The sequence below is a fragment of the Myotis brandtii genome, unplaced genomic scaffold (genome assembly GCF_000412655.1).
Source record: "Myotis brandtii unplaced genomic scaffold, ASM41265v1 scaffold622, whole genome shotgun sequence".
Lineage (NCBI taxonomy): Eukaryota > Metazoa > Chordata > Mammalia > Chiroptera > Vespertilionidae > Myotis > Myotis brandtii.
Window position 1 is genome coordinate 73702 of NW_005370376.1, and position 11504 is coordinate 85205.

Here is an 11504-nt window from a genome sequence, read left to right on the forward strand (position 1 = left end):
GAGTCGGAATAGTACAAGGCAAGGACGCTTCTCAGGATACATCTTGCTAACAGATGCACAAAATACATCGAGAGAATGCACGGATGTTCCCGGCACAGTTCAGAGCCGCTGGGCTAGATACTCAGAAGCTGAGTGTAGCTCCCAGGGAAGGAGCTTGCTGGGCCATTCTCGCTGTGGGCGGGGCCTGCTGCCTTAGAATGGCTCACCACAAAGAGACGCCGGACACTGTTCTCGCTTTATTATGATTATTTTTTAACATATTTTTATCGCTTTCAGAGAGAGGAAGGGAGAGGGAAAGAGAGAAACATCAACGATGAGAGAGAATCATGGATTTTCTGCCTCCTGCACGCCCCACACTGGGGATCGAGCCCACAACTTGGGCATGTGCCCTGACTGGGAATTGAACCGTGGCCTCATGGTACATAGGTCGATACTCAACCACTGAGCCACATTGGCCAGGCTGCTTTCGCTTTATTTTCCCCGAAGAGCCAAAGTCCTTTCAGTTAGAGAAAACAGATACGAATGAAGGCCTCCGATAAAGCCAACTTGTGGAAAGTGGGACATACCTGGAACACTAGTCCGGGGACTCGCCGCTGTTTTACTAGATATCAAAGTGGCTAACAGCAGTGACTTCTTTGCTTTGTTTTTCTCCTATTCTGTGATTTTTTCCTGGGAAAATCCATCAGGGTTGCCTTGTTTCTTTCCGAAGCTACCCTACTTATTTCTCAGGATGACACTGACTGTCCTTCCACCACATCTCTTCTAACGCTTCGCTTTTCTCTTTGTTTACGTACTGATATTTTAAATCACACATTGGTGTCGGAGCTGATGGCTGGGAAAACAGAAACCTCTTTAGATCCTGGTGGTGGCATCATGAATCATCCTATCCATTCAATCCTGGATGTCCCACCCTTTAATAAAACAAGTACCCCATAGACAGTGGCGTTTTAGAATTCATCCTTTGCATCTTTAAATAAACGTGTCGTTACTCCCCATGCTCAGAGACTGGGAAGCTTCTGAGAAACCTAAAAATGATCAAGTGCTTTAGGATTTTTCCCCCCTTTATACAGAATTTCCCCTGATTTGGGACAGTTTCAAAGACAGAGGAGTAATGTCAGGGAGAAGGTCACCATTCCACTTCCCTTTTTATGAGAAAAGTGGTTTTTTTTTACAGTATAGCACTTCAGAACTAACTATAAGAGAGGCTTGAGATGGGGAAGGGATTTTTTGTTGTTATGTGTTGTTTTTTGTTTGTTTGTTTGTTTGTTTTAATGGCAGAAACCATACCCAACTATCAAATCAAACATCAGTTACTCCGAAGGAAGACGGTCTGGGCAGCAGGGGATCTCTAACGAGCCGAGGGCTGTTGCACAGCCAACATGGCTCAGTGGTTGAATATTGACCTGTGAACCAGGAGGTCATAGTTCAATTCTAGTCAGGGCACATCCCTGGGTTTTGGGCTAGGATCCCAGTGGGGAGCAGGCAGGAGGCAGCCGATCGATGCTTCTCTCTCTCTCCCCTCCCCTCCCCCCTCTCCTCTCTTTCCTCTCTCCTTCTCTAACTTCATTGGCCTCTGAGTATGCAGGTCAATGGGTCTTTGAAAGCTTAGGGCTTCTGGGGCTCCATCTCTTGAGCGCCAATAGAATCTGTAGTTTTTCACTCATACTCTAGAAGCAAAGCACGTTTTTCTTAAACACATTTTTCCATGTGATTTTAAGAATGAGTCTGTTTTGCTCAATTGTCCAGAACAATGCCTGGCACATATGAGGTACTAAGAAAAACAACCTTGTTGAACAAGGGGTCAAGGACTAAGGATTACACAATGTGTTCAATATAGACATATATCTGAATATTTCTCAGCCATAGGAAATGTGATCAATATGTATATATCCTATATAATAAAAGGCTAATATGCAAATTGACTGAACAGCAAAATGACCGGTTGCTATGGTGTGCACTGACCACTAGGGGGAAGACACTCAATGCAGGAGCTGCCCCCTGGTGGTCAGTGTGCTCCCACAGGGGGAGCCCTGCTCAGCCAGAAGTTGGGCTCACGGCTGGCAAGCGCAGTGGCAGTGGTGGGAGCCTCTCCCACCTCCGGGGCAGTGGGACATCCCCCAAGGGTTCCTGGACTGCAAGAGGGCACAGGCTGGGCTGAGGGACCCCCCCCCCAGTGCACTAATTCGTGCACCGGACCTCTAGTATATACATATATATGAATATAATTCAGCCATAGAAAATGTGTGGTATTACTCAGCCATAGGAAATGTGATATATATATATACACACACACACACACACACACACACACACACACATATATCTGAATATTCTTCAGCCACAGGGAAGAAGAAAATGCTGCTGTTTGCAATAATGTGCACGCATCTTGACAACTTTAGGCTCAGTGAATGAAGTCAGATAGAAAAAGACAAATGCTGAATAATCTTACATGTAGAATCTTAAAAAACTGAACTCATAGATGCAGAGAACAGATTGGCGATTGCCAGGGGCGGAGGCATGGGGTGTGGGGGAACTGGGTGAAGGAGGTCAAAGGTCTGTGCTTCCAGTTATAAGATAAGAAAGCCCTGGGGATCTGATGTACACGACTGTAGTTAACAGTACCGTATTGTGTGTTTGAAATGTGCTAAGAGAGACCTTAAGAATCCTTATCACAAGAAAAAAACACGTGTAACTGAGTTGATGAATGTTGACTAAGCTTATCATGGTGATCATTTTGTAATATATACACATAACAAATCACTATGTTTGCACACCTAAAACGAATACAGTGTTATATGTCAATTATAGCTCAATAAAACTTGGGTGGGGGGGAAGAAGTGAACCATTTAAGTAGTAAAACTTTTAAGAAGTGCTTGCAAAATATGGTGGTGTTAGTATTTTTTTAGTTTTTAATTTCCTCGTTGAATCAGAAGCACTGCCTATTCTGTTCTACTCAGAAACTGTCTGAAATCTCATAGGTTTAGAGAAATTGTGGCTGTGGACTGGGGTGTTAAGGAGAATTGACTTTTCTCTCGAATCTCGGAAGAAGGATGTGCAGACATGGCTGTCTTGCAGCTCGATCGGCAACACTGTCTTCCTACACTAACGTTAGTTTCAAAGAATCACTTTCACTGCTAACTAACATACCACTTGCAGTGTCTTAAAAAATGCAAAAAGTGCCCTAGCCGGTTTGACTCAATGAATGGAGAGTTGGCCTGCAGACTGAAGGGTCCCGTGTTCAATTCCGGTCAGAGGCACATGCCCAGATTGCGGGCTCAATCCCCAGTAGGGGGTGTGCAGGAGGCAGTCGATCAATGACTCTCTGTCATCATTGATGTTTCTATCACATCCAATTTCTTAAAAAAAAATGCAAGAAGTATACATTGTTAAGCTTACAGAGAACAAACATAAGAAAAAGAGGGTAAGCAAAGATTATAGAAGTCCACCTGAAAGTGGGAGACATCTGTAATACTACCAACAATAAAAAGTATATATATTTACTAGAGGCCCGGTGCATGAAATTTGTGCACAGGTGCGGTCCCCAGGCCTGGCCGGCGATCAAAGTGTGAGCGTCTGGTATGAAAGGGCAGGTCCCAGCTGACCTCTGGGCCCTGAGCAGCACCTGGGCCCTGGGGCCCCCCCCCGCACGCCCCCTCCTCCTGAGTCATGGCGCCTGAGTCCCCACATGGAGATGCAGTGAGCGTGGCCGGATGCTGCAGGCCGAGGCACAGCGTGGGCCTCTGAGCTGCTCAGTGGCACCACACGGAAGCCAGGCGGGTGGTGCACTCTCTCCTGGCCCGGCCTTGCAAATCGGCTCCTGCGCAAACCCACTGGGAGCCCAACCGGCAGCTGCGGCCCAGCTCACCTGGAAGAGGCCACGCGGGTGTGGGGCGGGCTCCTCATGGGGGCTTCCCCAACGCAAGAGCCCTGGCGTCCCGGGATAGGGTAGCTGGGGGAGTGAGAGTGAGTGCAGCAGACGCCCCATATTCTCACTGCACCTCCATCCCTGTCACCCCCCCCCCCCCGGGGGCCGGGCCGGTGAGAGGTTGCAGCCCCCCGCCCGGGCGCCAAGGGAGGTTGGTTGCTGCCACTCACTCCCGGTTTCCCATTCCAGCTCAGGGACTACCCTGATCAGTTGATCAGGGCCTGCTGGCTGCTGGTTCCCGTCTGTGGGGCAATCAGGCCCTTGCTTGCACCTGCCTTGGCCTGGTGCTGCCCGCTCACCTGCTCCACCATCCCGCTGCAGTCCGGCTCTCCTTGGGGCCCATCGGGGCCTTCAGCGCCTCCACTGCTGCCTGCTGCCAGCACCAAGTTACTGACACCCACCATGTTCCGCAACACCCCCTGGTGGTCAGCGCACGTCATAGCGAGTGGTCAAACTCCCAGTCGAACTCTTGGTGGAGGGGACAATTTGTATATTAGGCTTTTATTATATAGTATATAGGATTGCAAGGCCAGTGTGGCTCAGTGGTTGAACATCGACCTATGAACCAGGAGGGCAGGGTTCCATTCCTGGTCAGGGCACATGCCTGGGTTGCAGGCTTGTGCAGGAGGCGTGCAAGAGGCAGCCAATCAATGATTCTCTCTCATCATTGATGTTTCTACCTCCCTCTCCCTTCCTCTCTGAAATCAATAAAAATATATATTTAAATATATAGATGTATATACATATTTATAAAAAAACCACAGAGAAATCCACTTGAGCATCCTACTGTGCTCACCATCCTCTCCTCATGCTGAGGACCAAGCCGAGTGTGTCTGGTTGTCACAACTCACCTTTCCCCGTGCACCCCTTCACCCCATCCCCAGACTACAGATTGTGTTGAGCAGCCTGAATAGGAAAATTAATCATTTAATCTTTAAAGCAACGCATGAGGCATCTATAATCACTGCTATTTTAGATACGGATGTGGAGGCTCAAGGGGATTCAGGAACGTGTTCAGGGTTGCACAGCTGATACCTAGTTGTCGATAGAGAGGGACCGAGAGCCTTTCCTCGCTCCATTCTCAGGCCTTGTCTGGTTTTGTTCTCTCAACCAAGGAATGGCTCTCCCTTGAGAAGTGTCTTCCTTCGCTCTGTGGGTGGTCTGGTCCATGGGTCATAGCTCTGCCTTCTTCCCCCCTACATCCCCCCACCCCCCAAATCACTGGAGGCCTGGCCCTGCTCTGCCTGCAGGACCCCCTGCAAAATCTGGAGTCCTTTCTCTGTGTTGCTTGTTCTTTTTTTGTTCTTTCCCCCTGTGGACTATTTCCTCTGCTCTCTGAGTTCCCAGCGTTATCTCAGCTCAGGGGCACTGTGGGCTGTGCCTCAGTTTCTCCACCCTCCACAGCAGCCGTGACGTTGTCTCCAGGCAGTAGTCGGCTGCACCTCATCTCTTTCCATTTCTCAGGGAACCACCGTTCTTTATCGTCTGATGTCTTCAGAGCCCGAGAATAGTTAAGTCTTTGAATGAAGACATCCCCATAAGTTCAGTGACCCTAGTTTTCGTGTCCTTCTCAGGTGGATGTAATTATTTCCTAGCCCTAACCCCTCCTTGCTAGGATACTACGTGTTGACTGCAACCCATTCATGTCAAACTTTTAGTCTTCATTCTTACGTTCATTTGATTACTATTCTGACCTTCAGAGCACAGTTATGTTTACCTTCTTGCATGCGTTGATGAATATGATGATTATGCTGATTGTCAAATGCCCTGGACGTGTACAGCTTTCAAAGTGGTTAAATGACCGGTGTGAGTGAAGTCGACCAATGCATGCGTCACTGACGGAGCCAGGAACAGCTCATGGGAGCGTGACTTCCCACCACTCGTCCTAACCTCTAGACCACACTTCCATCATTCAAAATCTGGCCGCGGGTAAGGAAGTGGTGCTTTTGTTAGAGTCCTTGGTCAGGTGATAACTGGCAAGTCTGGATGTGTCACAGGTAGAACTAGATATTCATTCAAATAATGACCATGCATCCGTTTCCCCTTCTTTTTTTTCAATTGTCACCCGATGATATTTTTCCATTGATTTTTAGGGAGCGTGGAAGAGAGAGAAAAAGACAGAGAGAACTATTGAAGTGATAGAAACACATCGATTGGTTGCCTTCTTCACACAGCCCGACCAGGTCCTGGGACTGGGAGGAGCCTGCAACTGAGGTACGTGCCCTTGACCAGAATCAAACCTGAGACCCTTTGGCCCACAGGCCGACATTCTATCCACTGAGCCAAACCAGCCAGGGTTGTAGCTTCTCTTTTTACCTGTGTTTTTCCCAAGTTGGAATCTGGTTTGGGACTTATCTCCCATGTATGGGACCCACAGCTCACAATCAACTTACCTCCCATGGCTAAAAGCATCCCCCCAGCCCGACCTCCTCCATCAACTTCCTCAGTTGCTTTCTTTCCTCACAGAAATGTTCATCAGCGTATGCAGTTAACAGTGCAGTAAGACCTTTACCTAATGTTCAAGTATGATTCAGAAACCAGCCTTTTCACTTTAAAATTAGAAGGACAGTGTGTCATCTTGCAAGATTATTTAGGAACTGGCTTGTGAGTTGCATGGCTCATTGAACACCCTTGATAAAAACAAATCCCTCTGTTTGGGGGGTTTCGAATCCATCTATTGCATAGTTACTTTGAGTGCGTTTTGTAAATTTTTGCACAAGAAGGGTTCTTTACAGAGCCCACTGTTTTTCAAAGTTACTGTTTCCAGATAACTGGTAGGACCATATTTTGCACCAAAATGAAAATGTGAAAAGACATTTGATGGCAATGAGCTAGGTGAGAAGCCCGAGGCCGGCTTTAATAATATGATTCCAAAGCAGTTCACGTTAACCCTACAGACGATGGGGGGTTTCCATTAGAAAAATACTAGAATTCAGTTCTGTGAAATCTAGGGGCTTTCTGATGTTTAGCTGTAACAGATCTGGACTGAAAAATTAAATCTCATTTCATAAGCATCCTGTTCAGTTTTCTTTTCTCTTTTTTTTTTGCAGTGCAGGAAATAGGTTCAAAAAAATAGATGAGAAAGATATAAAATAACTATGCAGGATGCCCTGTATACCAGTTCATATTAATGTGGCCATTTCCAGGAACCGGTGGCTGCTTATTTGTCACGTGATATACTTAAAACACAGCGCCGGGAGGATACCCACATTGAGTTAGATTGTCCGGCATCTTTCCTGGTGCAATCACATGTCCTTATGTTTACCTTGAAGGTGCCAGGCAGACGGGTACACCTGAATGTTACATAGGCTCTCTCGCGTTTCTCCTTTGATAGATTGTTCAATAAGCATTTCAAGATAATTCCCTTCACCTCTATTTCAGTTCTGATGTACTTCTCCGAAAGAATCTCCAAAGATCTTTGCTAGAAGGGCACTCTGCTTTAAAATGGAAACAATTGACTGACAGGTCTTTAGAGCATAAACACTTTTCCCCCCACATATATATGAATTCATCTTTACTCCAATACTATGAAATAGATATTATTATTCTTAGATTTCACAGTGGAAAATCTAGTCTCAGAGATTTTTGGAAAAAGGGCCGAAGGCCACAAATTTAAAAAATACGTGTGTTGAGATGAGAACTCGCTATGTGCTATGTTTTCTGAGTATTTGTCAGTCTTCACAGTGACCCAGGGGGAAGGGACAACCTACTGTCCATTTGATGAGGCGACTGTACTTTTGGGAGGTTTTAAGTAATGAGCCTGAGCTTACACAGTTAACCCTTTTTAGGGCTAGAATTCTTACTGGGTGTCTGATACCCAAAGGCTGTCCATTCGACCACATTTTCTTTTTTTCTTTTAATAATATTTTTATTGATTTCAGAGTGGAGGCAGAGAGAGATAGAAACATTAGTGATGAGAGAGAATCATTGATTGGCTGCCTCCTGCACACCCCCTACTTATAAACGAGCCCGCAACCCAGTCATGTACCCCTGGTCAGAATCAAACCCAGGACCTTCAGTCCGCAGGCCGACGCTCTATCACTGAGCCAAGCCAGCTAAGGCTTCCCTGTGTATCCCTGTGTATTTAATCACTAACTATGATGATTAAATGGGACATTCTTTAGTGATCTTGTTATAGAATTTTATGACTTTGTTTTTTTCACTTCTAAATTAAAGATAAAATTATGCTAAGGCTTCCCTGTGTATTTTAATCACTAACTATGATGATTAAAAGGGACATACTTTAGTGATATTGTTATAGAATTTTATGACTCTTTGTTTTTTTCACTTCTAAATTAAAGATAAAATTATATAAAAAAAGGGACATACTTTAGGGCAAGGCCATCAGTTTCGAGCTGTATCATCCCCAAGTAATGCTAGCTCCAGAACAGTTCCCAATTTCTGGACCCTCGAAGGTCGTCTTAAAAGGGGATTTGGCTTGGCTATTCATTCTGAAAGTGAATTCCAATGGAGTATTTGCTCAGGGGAGGCTAAACTATCATGTGATTGTTGAGGACCCATGAGAGACTGGCTAGAGGACTGGCAGAGCCTGGGGGAAAGCCCTCCTGTGTGTGTAGGTGAACCTCAGGGGATCCAGGCCCCGAGAGCTCAGGAAAGAACCACAGCTTCCTCACCCCACGCCCTCCCGGCCTCACGCGGCTGTCAGCTGCCTCGAGGGAGCTCCCGGTTTCAGAGGAACCTTAAGTGGGGCAGTAGCAGGCGCAGGGGAGCAGCTTCTTACTCATTTCACTTTTTTTTTTCCTTTTTGGTGAAAATGTTTAGTTAGTAGGAAGCAATTTGCAGACTTCTGAGGAATATGGAGTGAGAAAGTCAACGTTTTATGGTAAAAGAAGAGTCAGTTGAAGGGTTGGGATGTTCCTGTCATCATTTATTCTATTTGAGACGCTTCATCAGTGCATTGCACACCCTGTTGAAAGGAAGGCTGAGGGGTTTTGGTTGCTTTTTAAAAAATATATATATTTTATTGATTTTTTTTCCAGTGAGGAAGGGAGAGGGATAGAGAGTTAGAAACATTAATGAGAGAGAAACATCGATCAGCTGCCTCCTGCACACCCCCTACTGGGGATGTGCCCGCAACCAAGGTACATGCCCTTGACCAGAATCGAACCCGGGACCCTTCAGTCCACAGGCCGACACTCCATCCACTGAGCCAAACCGGCTAGGGCTGGGTTGCTTTTTTTACCTAATAGGTTTCATGCTGTGTGGTTATGGTTGCTGTGAACCCAAAACTGGTCTAGAAATTAAAGTCTTATTTTAAAAAATAGGAAAAAAGGTAAAATTAGAGTCCCAAATAACCACTTTCATATCACTTCATTTGTGATTCATGTCAATATTCGTTCTCTGATATGTTTGTCCACAGTCATTACTGGTTTACTTAAACACCTCTGATTAATGCTCCATATTTCCACTCAGCTCCAATCCTCCCTGCTGGGTTAGCGTTTTCCCAAATATTTCACGTTTTAATAAAACATTCTCATTCTTTATTGCATTGAAGTAAAATGAAGTGGATTTGGTGACCTTTCAGCTTATGTCTCCAGCCTCGGTTGTGATCTTCTCTAATGTAGGAGTCACATGACAGCAAAGAGAGCTCGTGCTTCAGCACATGGTTAAATCTGAAAAGCAGTAGGTGATAATGCAGCTCTCGTTGCCCTACACCAGTGATGGCGAACCTTTTGAGCTCGGCGTGTCAGCATTTTGAAAAACCCTAACTTAACTCTGGTGCTGTGTCACATATAGAAATTTTTTTATATTTGCAACCATAGTAAAACAAAGACTTATATTTTTGATATTTATTTTATATATTTAAATGCCATTTAACAAAGAAAAATCAACCAAAAAAAATGAGTTCGCATGTCACCTCTGACACCTGTTCTGGCCTCTGTCGTGTCGTGAGGGATAAAAAGCTACAAGAACTCATGTTGGGGGAATCATTGGGAAAGGAGGGAATGGAATGTCAGTGGCACCGGAAGCCTGACCAGGAAATAGAAGCCGAGAAGTCCTGCCAAAGAACACACACAGAAGGTCGTCCGAGTGCTGTTGCCAAAGTGTTTTATATTTTATTCCTCACACCGAATGCACATACAACTCTCCTTTTTTATTTTTGCTTTTGCAACAACACCCTCTCAGCAGCCATAGGTTAACCAAGTGTATGTTGACTTTAAACATTGGGGTGTTTCTGTTTCTCAAGAAAATTGATGGTGATAAAAGCGCACTTGCACAAAACATTTGTCAACATTTCCCACCCCCGGAGGGAGCTGCAGTGCTATCACTGACCACGGAAACGGAAGACACAGAGGCACCCAAGAGGCCCCGGCCTCTGCTTCATAAATGAGTAATCGCTCCGGGGACACTGTGCACGGAGATTGTGGGCATCGTCAGCATTTTCAGACACTCTGAGCCTCTCTGTGATCTCAGTGAGAAGCAGCCTGGCAGCCCCGAACCCCTCCACCTCTCAGAGGCCGCCCCGATATATTGAAATCATTTCGCCTGCTCACTCGAGAGTGGTTCCGAGTCCCCTAATGTATTGGCACAAGAACCCGGGTAACTCTGAGCCCTTAAGGCAGCGGTTCTCAACCTGTGGGTCGAGACCCCTTTGGCGGTCGAACGACCCTTTCACAGGGGTCGCCTAAGACCATCCTGCATATCAGATATATTTACATGACGATTCATAACTAGCAACATTACAGTTATGAAGTAGCAACGAAAATAATTTTATGGTTGGGTCACAACATGAGGAACTGTATTTAAAGGGCCAGAAGGGTGAGAACCACTGGACTAGAGGTTCGGGTGTGATGAGGTGAAATGGAGAAAAACAATGGGATAGTGTAAAAAGATGTTGGATAGGTTTTTTGGTGTTTTTCAGTGGGGGACTTGGAAATATGAGTTAGACAATTCTTCATTGTCTTAACTCCTCTTTGCATTACCAGAGGTAGTTCCAGGGTACTATAATAATTATAGCTACATTGTGCTTCTTTTTAAAAAATATATTTTACTAGAGGCCTGGTGCATCTAACTTGATTGTTAGAGTTTGTAGTCTCAGTGAAATAGTCTTTAAAAAGTAGGGACACTCCCATCAGTCCTTTTAAGTACATTTCATGGCACAGAAAATTTGCCCAGTAATGGAGACTCTAATAACAAAGATTCTTTGTTTGAGCAAATTTTGCTCAGGACCCTGAACCCCTTCTTAGGCCCATCTGTGTACTTCCTGGAAAAATCCAGTTTTAACAAGACCCCTGCAAAGTCAGTTTAACAAGAATCCCCCTTCTTCCATATCTGATCACTCTCAGTACCTATTGGTTTTCTCATCTTCCACCATCTCCCAGGTGATGTCCAATCACCCTGGCCTGTCTTTAGTAAGAATCTGTTAGGTCAGGTTAGCCAGGAAATAGGCACACAAGCCCATGAAGTACAGAGAGTCCCAAACAAGATGAACCCAAAGGCGTAGGGTGTCTGAATGGATAAGAAAACAAGACCCTTACATATGCTGCCTACAAGAGACCCACTTCAGATTGAAAGGCACACACAGACTAAAGGTAACGGAATGGGGAAAGATATTTGA